Source organism: Salarias fasciatus, chromosome 10, assembly GCF_902148845.1.
Source record: "Salarias fasciatus chromosome 10, fSalaFa1.1, whole genome shotgun sequence".
Taxonomy (NCBI): Eukaryota; Metazoa; Chordata; class Actinopteri; order Blenniiformes; family Blenniidae; genus Salarias; species Salarias fasciatus.
The window spans coordinates 4,705,869-4,717,966 of NC_043754.1; the positions used below are offsets into that span (position 1 = coordinate 4,705,869).

The following is a 12,098-nucleotide window of genomic DNA, read 5'->3' on the forward strand; positions in this document are numbered from 1 at the left end:
ATTAATGACAACAGCACTAGAATTCTTTTAGGCACACACCCAAGTGTCACGTTCAAACTCACAGACTCAAGCGCGGACAGAGACTCAGCAGATCAATAGTTCTTCGAACAATTACCGTATTGGCCCGAATATGAGACGATATTTTTTTCCAGGAATGGTATTCTCAAAAATGGGGTCGTGTTATAATCGAGGACTTGATGGAGCCAAAGTCCCGGTGACCTGCACTGCCTCTGATTGCATGCAGTGACTCAGCCGCCCCGTCAGGGGGAGCTACTGAGCTGGACAGAGTGTCAGCCTACAGCAGTGTGAGAAGAAGACTGAGCAGTGTGGCTGCTGTGTGTTTTTCTAAGGTTCATTTCAAACAGCGCATCGAAAATATCTACCTGTAAGTACTCGAGTATACTTAGTTGATGTTCAGGATAGAGGTGAAACTTGTGAGTTTGTCAGTTTGTTTTGAAGTTTCATCGGAGGTGCTAATTCCGTTAGCATGTTAATGGGGTTTCCATTATTAGTTAGCATTGAGCTAGCGGCTTTGATTTTAAATACTGACTTGTTCTGTCTTTAGACAGTGATGTATGTTGTGATACATCTTGTGTATTTCTTCACTTCTGTGTATATCTGGTGTGTTTCAGTTTTACAGTGTCTTCAGGAGAAAGTAATAAAAGCTCAGACCAGCTGAAATCTCCTGCTTTCTTTCTGAAGAACTGTTCTCTACAGGCCAAACTGAACCCAACATTCACGGAGGCTGAATTGTTAATGTTCATGAAGTTGAACAGAACTTGAATTTGATGGTTATACAGTTATTTACATCATTATCTTTGAGGTTCTTAATTGTAGCTTATTGTTGCTTTTTTTGAGAAAGAGAATATATTTTTATTTAATACTGCAGTAATATTTCTTTTAATCTTAAATCACGTGAAATATTATCTCTGTTGTGAGTTTTTGAGTTTAAATAATTGTACAATAATAAGTTCTGTCATGAGTAACCTTATTGTCTTCAACATATTTTTATTTTCACAAAATGATATTTGAAAAATAGGGGTCGTGTTATATTCAGAGTCGTCTTATATTTGGGCCAATACGGTATTTTATTTACAGAGGAATCAATACCAAACCCAAACTAATTCCGCTACTCCTGAAAATCACGGCGGCGCATCACAAGAACAGAACAGGACTCCAAGCCTTCTGACAAGCCGTGAACAAAACAAGGACTGAGCCGTAACCTAATCAGTCATAACCAAACCGGGACTAAGGAACCAAGGAGCTAACAACTAAATCTAAAGACCCACCCCGGCAATCCAGCGAGGGAAAGAGCCACTGTGGATGAAGCGTAAGGGAAGAGGGTTTGTGGATGCTCAGCCAGAGGGGAGATTGTGTGGAAGTCCTGGCGCAGCAGCCCAGAGGGGTGAGGTCCGGGGAACCTTTCCAGCGGAGTCGGAGCGAAACCGAGGAGGCTCAGAGACGTCATCCAAGGCGGGGCAGCGAGTGGTTCTGTGGTGGTATTACGGTCCAACGCTGCACTGTGGTCTGAGGGAGCTTTATAGGGTGATGAATTGTTTGGTGAAGACCAGGCCCAATTGCAGGTGGAAGCACTCAAGTAATCAGCAGCTTCCCTGCACCAGTCCACACCCCACTCACCAGAAGCATACGCCCACCTACAGAAAAGGAAAGGAGGGAGGGGAGAAACAAAAGCAAGGCCTGCCACTAGCTGGATCCCGAGGTAGGGGGTGTGACACAAGTGAAACAGGTTTCACCGGAGAATAATTGAATTCTTCACTACTCTGAAACCAAATTGCTTGACGTGAGGTTGTGAGAGAACCAACATTAAAGACTGGAGCTTGCTTGGTACCGGCTGGCTGCTCTGTAATCGCAGGCGACAGGGCAAACATGCATTCAGATTTGTCCCTCATCAAGAACTCTGCTTTAAAAGGGATTTTTTCTCTGGTTGGATTGGCAGCAGTGAATTTTCTGTTGCTTCCAGGAATCTGCCTCCTCAACCTGTCGGATGCGTCTAATGCTGAACCATCTGTCCCTGTTTCAAAGGACAACAACCCAAAAACACTACTCCTGGTCTGGGCTTTGAAGGGAAGAGAACCTCCTGGTTGCTGGGAATACTTTCGAATCAGTGGGTGTACAATCACTGGAGACAGGAGAAGGTACAACGAGGCTGATGGTGTGCTCATGCGGCACTGGGATGTAGTCCGTGATAAAGAAGCTCCGCTCCCTCTGGAGCCATGACTACCTGCGCAAAAGTGGATATGGCTCAACTTTGAGTCTCCCACAATTTCTCGGCGACTGTGGGAATATGAAGGTATTTACAACCTCACACTGACCTTCCGAGAAGACTCTGATATCCTTGCGCCTTATGGGTCTTTAATCCCAAATGTGTTATTAGATAAATTTCCTCAAGCTCGTTTTGCACATCGACTCAAATCCTCCTCGGATCCTCGTCCTGGCTTTGTGGCCTGGGTGGTCAGCCACTGGACAGATGATTTGGAGCGTGTGCACTTCTACAACCATCTTAAAGAGTACATAAAAATTGACATTTTTGGAAGTGCAGGGACCATCTTACCAGAAGGCAAAGGCAGTGTGGTTAAAATGATCAGACGGTACCGCTTTTACCTGGCCTTCGAGAACTCTCAGCACACCGACTACATCACAGAGAAGCTGTGGAACGCAGTGCGCGGCGGCGCCATCCCGGTGGTCCTGGGTCCGTCCAGGAAGAACTACGAGCGCTTCCTGCCCCCCGAGGCCTTCATCCACGTTGATGACTTCAACACAGTGCAGGAGCTGGCCCAATACCTGCTGAAAGTGAAGGACAGTCCATCTCTGATCACCATGCACCTCAGCTGGAGGAAAGACTACAGTCTGTACTTTGCCACGTGGGATGAATACTATTGCACAGTCTGCAAGGTGGTGCGGATGAGGAAAGGCAAGATTGATGTGGTCAAAAATCTTACAGCATGGTTTTATTCATGATATGATATATTCTTCTATCTTATTACAGTTATTAAGAAATATATTGTTGAACCTGGATTTTCTAACAGTTCATTTTTAGAACATTATTTAATATTTGTAAAGAGTCTAAGAGAGCTATTATTTTGTTACAAGTTTTTACATTTCATTTTATTTTGTTAAAGAAGTTAGTTTCGCATCATTGAAGCGTAATAAACCCCCCCTCCTCTTTTTTGAAATTCAAAATATGGTCACCCTACTCAAAACTCATGTCCCTCAGATATACAAGACAGGATAAATTCAGTCATGCCGAATTGTGCCTCATTAAGCCAGACTGTGTGTTGAAGGGAAATTTACTTTATTTTGCGTGTTTTCAGTGCCTGAAGAATGCCGAGCGGGCCGAAACGTGCCGGCAAAAGACGCGATTTAAGTTTCACTTTCGTTTTTGTCATATTTGCGCTCCTCATTTTAGTTTGTGCCTTATACCATCTTTTTCCGCGTGATTTTTCTGATAATTCGGCCGAGTTCATTAATAATGAGGAATGGACCGTGTTTCGCCGCAGAAAGCGCTGCAGCTGTGTGTGCTTTGTTGATGCTCAGCTGGAGCACAATGTGTGTGTGTGGGGAGATGGGCGGGGGGGGGGGGGGCGGTTAACGCCTGATGAAAATATTTGTCGGTGTTAAGGAAGCAGTGCGTTAACGCGTTAACGTTTTCACTAACCCGACTGTAAAAAGTCGTAGAAGTAGAGAAATTACTGTGTTTTAGGTTCACCCTGGAGCACAGTGAAGAGGCTTTGACCAGCCTGATGGAGTACATAGATCGTTGCTTCAACCAGATCGTCATGGGGAAGCCGAATCAAACATCCACCCCCTCTACTTCCTCATCTAAAGCCAAGAGACAGCGGGAGGAATCGTCTGGAGCTATTTCTCCACCTGCGAACGACTCAACGGACGTTCTTATCTCCATAGATAAGACAGGATCCACCGCCTGGGCGGGAGAAGACCCGGCGAGTCCAGACACAGACCCATCGTGGCCGTTCGTCAACTTCAAACAGAAGGAGCAGGTGAAGAGCCAGGGCCGGCAGCTGAAGGGAACCCACTACGGCAGGGGTCGGCAATTAGCGGCCCGCGGGCCAAATGTGGCCCGCCGAACCGTCCAATCCGGCCCGCGAGAGGATTCCAACAGGCGCGCGCACAAACGCATTAACGCACGCATTACCCCGGGCCCTCGAGCAGACGCACGCACTCCTGTTAGAGTGCGATATCTGTCATTGTGTTGCAATAGACAATCTTCGAGGGATATCTGTTGCCGGTTTGTCACTGAAAAATAAAGAGGAGTAGCACCTCATCTGGTGAACAATGAGCGCAAGTGAGTGCGCTGCACCGAGCTCACCGTGTGTTTTTATTCTCCAGTAAGTTTGAGTGTGTGTTTCACAGAGTCAATGTAATGACGCGATTGTCGCTCAAGCTTGAGCGGCGGACGGCGAGCGATGACGCGGCGAGCGGCCGGCGGTGAACGTTTCCAGGGAAAAATCCGCGCGCCCGTCGACTTGCACTGCCACTCGCTGCCGCCCGCCACCCGCCGCTTCATCACTCGTCGCTCCAGTTGAAATAATTGAACCTTTCAAGCGAATTTGCGCCAGGACAGCCTGTCAGCGTGGAGGTCTTCACAGACGTGCTGACGTAGGGCAGCAGGGCTCCGACCAGGCAGAACAGTTGGCATGATGCCAAGGCGAGCGGTGAGTGGCTTGCAGCGAGCGGCGTGCGTGATCTCACTTGTTCACCGCTTCTGGTGGAAACACAGCGTCAGCCTGAAGCAGCGCTGGAACCGGCTGTCCGGGCGCAGCTCCTGCAGAAGACGGTGGAACTCAGCGAGTTCAGACCGCCTCCGGAGGGCAGCATGCAGCCAGAAGCGATGCCGGCGCCTCGCTGCAGCCGGAGCCGCGATGGTGGCAGGCGGAGCATCTCAATCTCAATCTTTATTTGTAAAAGCACTTCTCATATTCATAAAAGTGCTGAACAGTAAAAACAGTCATAAAAACAAAAGGACAAAACCCGCACCATCGATCAGTATGCGCGCGTGCACGCGCACACACATACACACAGACAGCCGGGTGCACAGTACACAGGACAAACATCAGAAGAATCCTGCCCACCGCTGTGGCAGGGTGTGACGCTGTGATGTTTCTGCAGGATGTTTTGTGTTTCATATTTGTACCAGCGTGACGCGTCCCGCGAATGAATTCACACAGCAGCGATAAAAGTCGTGCATCTAGCGTCGCGCGGTGTCATTTGTTGCGCAAATGCAGTCGCGTTAAATGCGTTCGGTGGACCGCCCCCCCCCACCCCCCCCAGTCCGCAGTTGGGCGCGTGCGCGAGCCGGAGACCCCTTGGCCCGCGATTGAAGTGCCCACAAAAAAAGTGGCCCGCCGCCAAACCTAATTGCTGACCCCTGACCTAAGGTTTTACAGGACTGATCCAACTTACCAAAACTTACCAGACAGCCATATAGCCTGACGTTTAAATCCACAGTTTTAATTCTTTATATTCACAATAAATTAACATCTCTCACATTACACCTGCCATTAGAAATCCCACTTCAGTTGTAAATGGAATTACTGTACTTTTATTGAGAGTATTTTGTTGCACATGCACATCTACCATCATTAACTAAAATCCTTTAATGCATTGTGACTAAAACCACATGAGAATATTAAAATGAAGTACGACTCAATACTTTGCACATCAGAGTCACGTTGCCACGTCAAGCCTTCAGGCAAATGACTCTCATCAGACACCAGATCATCTCCAAATATTTAAGCTCACATGTTGAAGTTATTCATTCTCATCATCATTCCTGGGCTGTTCTTGATACGAGTGTTGTTGTTGTTGTTGCTGTTGTTGTTGTTTTTTAAACTAAAGTGGCGAAACCGTTGAACACTTTAGATTTTTGGAGCGTTGCTTCTTGCTGAGGACTCGGCAAACGGAGGAAGGAGGATTAAAACCTGCTGAATACCAGCACCACCCACCTGTGTTCTGACATGCAAAGTACAGGATGAACCTGATTATTTCCAAAATGCAAAAACAATGCAGTTCCCAGTCCATTGTCGTTGCGTGAACAGAGCCAGTGGAAGGAAAGCAGCTGGTATTTGTTTCAAAAGATGTGTGGGTGTGGAGAGGTATCGAGACAGGTGACAAGAGTCAATCCATCAAGAAGGGAAGAGGACATGAAGGTGATGACAGTACAGGCTCGTCAAGGTGGGTGATGACTACAGCAAACGTAATGAACAATAGGCTTGATGATATCCGATGCGTTTGCATTTTTTGGCTTCTTAAACTTAACCGGTACCTGAATTGGCAGGTGTTCAAGGACATGCCATCATTTACAATCATTCCAAAAAGCACGTCAGAAACTTGAGCAATGGCAGCCGTCACTGTCAGTCTTAAATCTTGTTCTAAATGTAAAAGTATGTGGAAGAGAATTACAGTTGTGGCTGCTTTCTGAGCCTTGTGTTTATGGAGGCTTGTATCCAGTTGCATACAGTCTGTATTCAGACAATATCCGAAAGATGTGAAAAACTGACTAACAATCAATCAATTAATGAGGCTTTACAAAGTATTTGAAGGTTTGGTCCAAAAGACGAACATCTTCAGAAAACTACAAAACCTTCACAAGAAATTATTCAGAATCTTCTGAATCTTCATAAGTGTCTCTCTGTGAGACGGAGATAGTTTTATTTTAGATAAAACTTGTGGAAACCAGAAGAACTGAGACACCAGGATGTTCATAAATCAAACTAATTTGATGCCCTGAGAGTCAATAGTTTCCAGGAAAACACTTTCATCTGCATCACAGTTCTCTGTAGTTTAGTCACACAGACCAATCTAACTCAAACCCTCTTCATAGACACCCAGCATGAAAAACCCTCTGCATGATCAATAAGTCAGTTCTGTTTGTCAATGCTTCAACGACAAAGCAAATAAAAAAGAATTCTGACCTCAACTGTAAAAACCGAAGCTCCTCAGCATCCACCTGTAAACAAGCCGTCCTCTGCCTGGGTTTCCCCTCAGATCACACTGAGAATCAGTGAATAATGGCAACTGTTCTATTCTGTGTTGGGTGTGGTGTGAATCGAACAATATGACAGTGCTTTTGATTATGTTACCAAACCTGATTCATCACCTCACTAAGTATCAAGTAGATGGCTTCTTCAGACCCTTGATGGATGAAAAACAACAAAAAACTAACCTGAAGTGTTTGAGGAGCAGGGGCTGATTAAAGGAAGCAAAGTCAAAAGTTTATTTTTCAATGTCTAATCAACTATGTAACAGCTGACATGTTTTTATTGGAGCAAAATGAATCAACACAGTGGCAAGTCGTTTTTATCATAATTATAGTTATAGTCATCACATGCATGCAAAAGAAACACAGTTCAAAGCATTTGCATCAGACCAACTGGAGTTGATCATGTGTCTTATATAATGATTTGGCCCTGATCCAACTGGCTTCATCAATTTGTGCTGTTCATCTGACAAGCTGACTCATCTCATTTAACTCTGGGTAGCTCAGGGATTAAAAATATTTGGATGTTTTAGTCACTGTCATCTAATTTGGCCCTGGGGGCCATAGGTGTGAACACTAACTGGGTTTTTCCAAATTCTTGTGTTGGTACTGAAAGTTTTGGGCACGTCACTCAAGGCTGTTATTTTCCAAGGGCATTTTACTGCCGATCACCACAAATCACAGAAATGGCAGAAACACAGAAAATGATGAATTTGTCAAGCCAGGACATGAGTGAATGCTGTGTGTTCTTGTCATGAAGCAACACACACACACACATGCGTGCACAGAACACTATGCAAGACGATGTTAGTGATCTTGTCTGGGTCATGGCTGATGCTTCCTTCTCGGTCTTTAACAGCCGACATTGTATTTTTGTCTTTATTTGTTTATCTCCACTTTTTATTTATTTACTTATTTTATTTTTTTCAATCATTTTTTGGTAACACTTTACTTGAATCACCCCTGTATAACACATTATAAGTACATTTATAAAGCATTATAATGCCATTACAGCACGTGCAACTATATTTATAAACACTCAAAAATGATCACAATGCCAGGACCTAACCTTAACCCTAACCCTATGCTGTATAGTGGGTTATAAAGCATTGTGATCATTTATGAGTGTTTATAACTACTTATAATGTGTTATACCGGGTGCTTCAAGTAAAGTGTTACAAAATTTTGTTTTTATTAAATGTTTTCTTCTTCCCTTTATGTGTGTTGTGTGTATGTTTGTCGGTTTTGGCCTTATGGTTAGGGTGGGATGGTTAGTGACATGCAACGCAGTTTTTCCAAATTGCACCACTGTGTATATCTTATTTTGTAAGTCAGGTTTTTGTTGCAAAAGTTCAATAAATAAAGTTGAAAAAAAAAAAGAGATTACTTTGCTAGTTTCTGCACTTAAAAAGTAACTTCACTACTTATTACTTCACAATTCCTTAATTCACGTGTAGATTCTTGGACAAACATCATGGTCACTTATTGTGTCGACATAGTGTTTATTGAAAATGTAAAACTATTGGAAAATAGTCTCTTAACAGGTTCTTGGAAACATGAGGAAAAAAAACTCCCCAAAAAAAGATATGTCATGATATTCATGTAAAAAAAAAAAAAAAAAAAAAGGAAATGAAATGCTTGATGCCCGGAGGTGTTCTGGGCATGTTCCATTGAGAGGAGACCCCGGGGAGAACCCAGGACACGCTGGAGAGACTATGTCTCTCGGTTGGCCTGGGAACACCTTGACATCCTCCAGTAAGAGCTGGAGGAAGTGTCTGGGGACAGGGAAGTCTGGGCATCCCCACTGCCCGAGCGACCCGGTCCTGGATAACTGGTAGAAAATGGACGGATGAATGGATAAGTGGTCGATAAAAAATACAAAAATAAAGATCTGATGATTTTATCCTATGAAATTAAAACACAAATGCACTTAAACTAGTAGAGGGAAACAAATGCAACTAATTTAAAAGGCAGAAAATTCTCTCCACCTGTTAATGAATTTTTAAACTATGAAGATGATCGATGGATGGTATTACAGAAGAAAAGGACTCTCAGCAGTATCTGATTGATGAGTGGGTGCAGGTGATCAATGGGGAGCAATGGGAACCTCATTGTTCTTTGTAGAAGCTGCAAAGTTTCAGCTCATTTCTACTCAGTCTTGAACATTTTCCTCCTCTGTACTCCAGCTGTCACAGCAAAGGGGTGGAGCAGCAACAAAGGGGCGGGGCATCAAGTTGGTGCTCGGAAAAGTGGGAACCGTCACATGACGACCTTATCATGACTTTTGAACCAAATGTGACTCTGCTCAGAATGTAATAGTGCAGATTTACAGACGCGATCACAGGTGTTGATTAGGATTTCACTTGAAGAACTCAGAACATGTTTAGGTGAGTGAAGAGAGATCTTTTTGATGAGCGAAAGGTTGTGTGGTAAACAAAGGTCTGAGTGAGGTGAAAGGACAATCATTATCTTCCTGCCATGCCATAAAATTTGATGCAAATTGAATGCAGTCTTTTGTGTAAGGACACTTTGATATATGGACAGATGAGGGGATTGAACTAGTAACCTTAAAATTGAAAGTTGACTATCTGTACCAACTGAGCCACAATTGATCGAGCCCACAATGTCGCCAGTGACACTGTGCTGGTGATTTGGACATCAAACAGAGTGACGGAGCAGCCAGTCCAGCTTGTATTGGCTCAACTTTTGGGAAGTTTATGCTGATGCACCAGGAGCAGGCAGAGGGACACATCACAAATTCAAGTCCTTGATGGTGCAGACTGAACAATGGTCTGTCTCTTTCATCCTGTAGACTGACGGATCAAACAGTGCTGAGGGCTTACGCTTACATAATGTTTATTGCACTATGTGTTGTGTTCTCCTATTAATGCCCTGTTGAGCAACAAAAGATAAAAAAAATCCTTGTGTCATTTGTTTCATTGCAACAATTTCAGAATATTGTGGCAAAAAACTTAGTTGTTTTGCAGCTTTTAAAAGAAATATTGCCAATTAAAGACAACACACCATGTCGTGGGGGATGGAACGTCCACTCAGTCTGTCACTGCACAAACACAGAGAGACACAAATTCAATCAAACGAAAACGTTACACAGTGTTTGGATTGAATAAGATGGATCACTTAAGGCAAAAGCTATGCAGCCACAGGTACATGCAGACGCCGCAAAGAAACATAACTGAAGCATTGATTTTTTTATTATGCAAGTGACATGAATTGCAACCTAGTTTAAGTTTAAATTACAGGTTTGTAACACTGATACCCACCAAAACCATCCCCAACAAAAATAATATCTTCATGACAGTTAAAATCTTTAAAGAACAGACAACAACAACAACAACTACAATAATAATAATAATAATAATAATGTATTTTATTTGTAATGCACATTACATTTGTAGGCAAATCTCAACATGCACAACCAGGAAGACAATAAAAACAATAATAAAGACAACAAAAGCAGGAGGACAGTATAAACAGTAAATACAGTAAAAGCAAACAGCAGTGAAATCAATCAGGGAAGGCGATACGAAATAAAAAAGTTTTCAGCCCTGTTTTGAAAGAATCCACCGTCTGTGGAGACCTGAGGTGGTCGGGGGGGGGGGGGGGGGGGGGGGGGCATTCCACAGACGGGGAGCAGCAGTCTCAAAGACTCTGTCGCCCATGGTCCTAAGCCGAGTCCTGGGCGGTGCAGCTGGCCTGACCGGGTTCTGGCTGAAGTGTGTGGGTGGAGGAGTTCAGTGACATAGGTGGGGGCTGCACAGTGCAGACAGTGGTGGGTGTGAAGAAGGATTTTGAATTGAATGCGGAGATGAACAGGAAGCCAGTGCAGAGTGCGAAGGATGGGAGTGATGTGGTCATATTCACGCACCCTCATCAGGACCCTGGCAGCGCTGTTCTGAACATACTCTTGCCCGATGAGGCGTGCGTTACAGTAGTCCAGCCTGGAGGAGACAAAGGCATGGATGAGCTTCTCTGCAGCGGGGCGGGAGAGAGATAACCGGAGTTTGGCAATGTTACGGAGGTGAAAGAAGGAGATTTTGCAGACGTGAGATATATGATGATCGAAGCTGAGATGGGCGTTAAACCTGACACCCAAATTATTAATGGAGGTAGAAAGGGGAAAGTTGTGGCTGAGAAAGGAGACAGAGGAAATTACAGAGGAAAGGAGCTCGTGAGGAGTTCCAGTATGAATGGCCTCTGTTTTGGAGCTGTTCAGCTGTAAGAAGTTTTCACTAATCCAAGCCTTTATCTCCTGCAGGCAGAAGTCCAACTGAGTGACAGAGGATGGGGGAGGGGGGGGGGGGGGGGGGTGACCTTGAGATAGAGTTGAGTGTCATCAGCATAGCAGTGGAACTGCATTACAATCCTGCTAATGTCACGACCGAGGGGGAGCATGTAGATGGTGAAGAGGGTTGGCCCGAGGACAGAGCCCTGGGGGACCCCACAGGTGAGAGTGTGGGGGTGGGATTTAGCATCCCCCAGGGCTACGAACTCAGTCCTTCTTGTGAGGTATGAGTGAAACCATTAGAGGGCGGTGCCAGTGATACCAGTGTCATGTTGGACGTGGTGAAGAAGGAGGTGGTGATCAACAGTATCAAACGCAGCAGAGAGGTTGAGAAGGATGAGAAGGGAGGTGGAGCCGTAATCAGAGGTCAGATAAGCTCAGGAATTTTCTAATTGCACCGCAGATGAAAGAAATCAACGTGTCCAAATGCTCCAAAGATGTTTGTAAATCTGCAGTTACCTGAGTCAGGTAATGTGTGTCATGTCTCAATGTTGGGGTCTCCGAAAGATCGAAATTGAGGTGGCGCTGAAGTGCGAGTGTGCCAGACTAAAACCTATGGGTAAAGAGAGAAGCATACAAATGTAGAAAAATGGTTGATGCAAGTTTAGTATAAGACACCAATTCTGTTTGAAAATACCTCACTGTGCATATATTAGAGCATTTAAAATAATTTAAAATGGATCTTAAGAGGCACTTTCAAGGTTCAGTGTGGAGTATTGGTTTCGTGAAAACTAGTCTAAAATGATCCAAACCGTCGAATAGAGAATGAAAAAAAGC

General features: G+C 44.4%; 1 pseudogene; it reads left to right on the forward strand.

Moving 5' to 3' along the window:
- The first annotated feature begins 1,323 nt into the window (after positions 1–1,323).
- Positions 1,324–2,979, forward strand: LOC115395659 (alpha-(1,3)-fucosyltransferase 6-like; annotated as a pseudogene).
- The last annotated feature ends 9,119 nt before the right edge of the window (positions 2,980–12,098 follow it).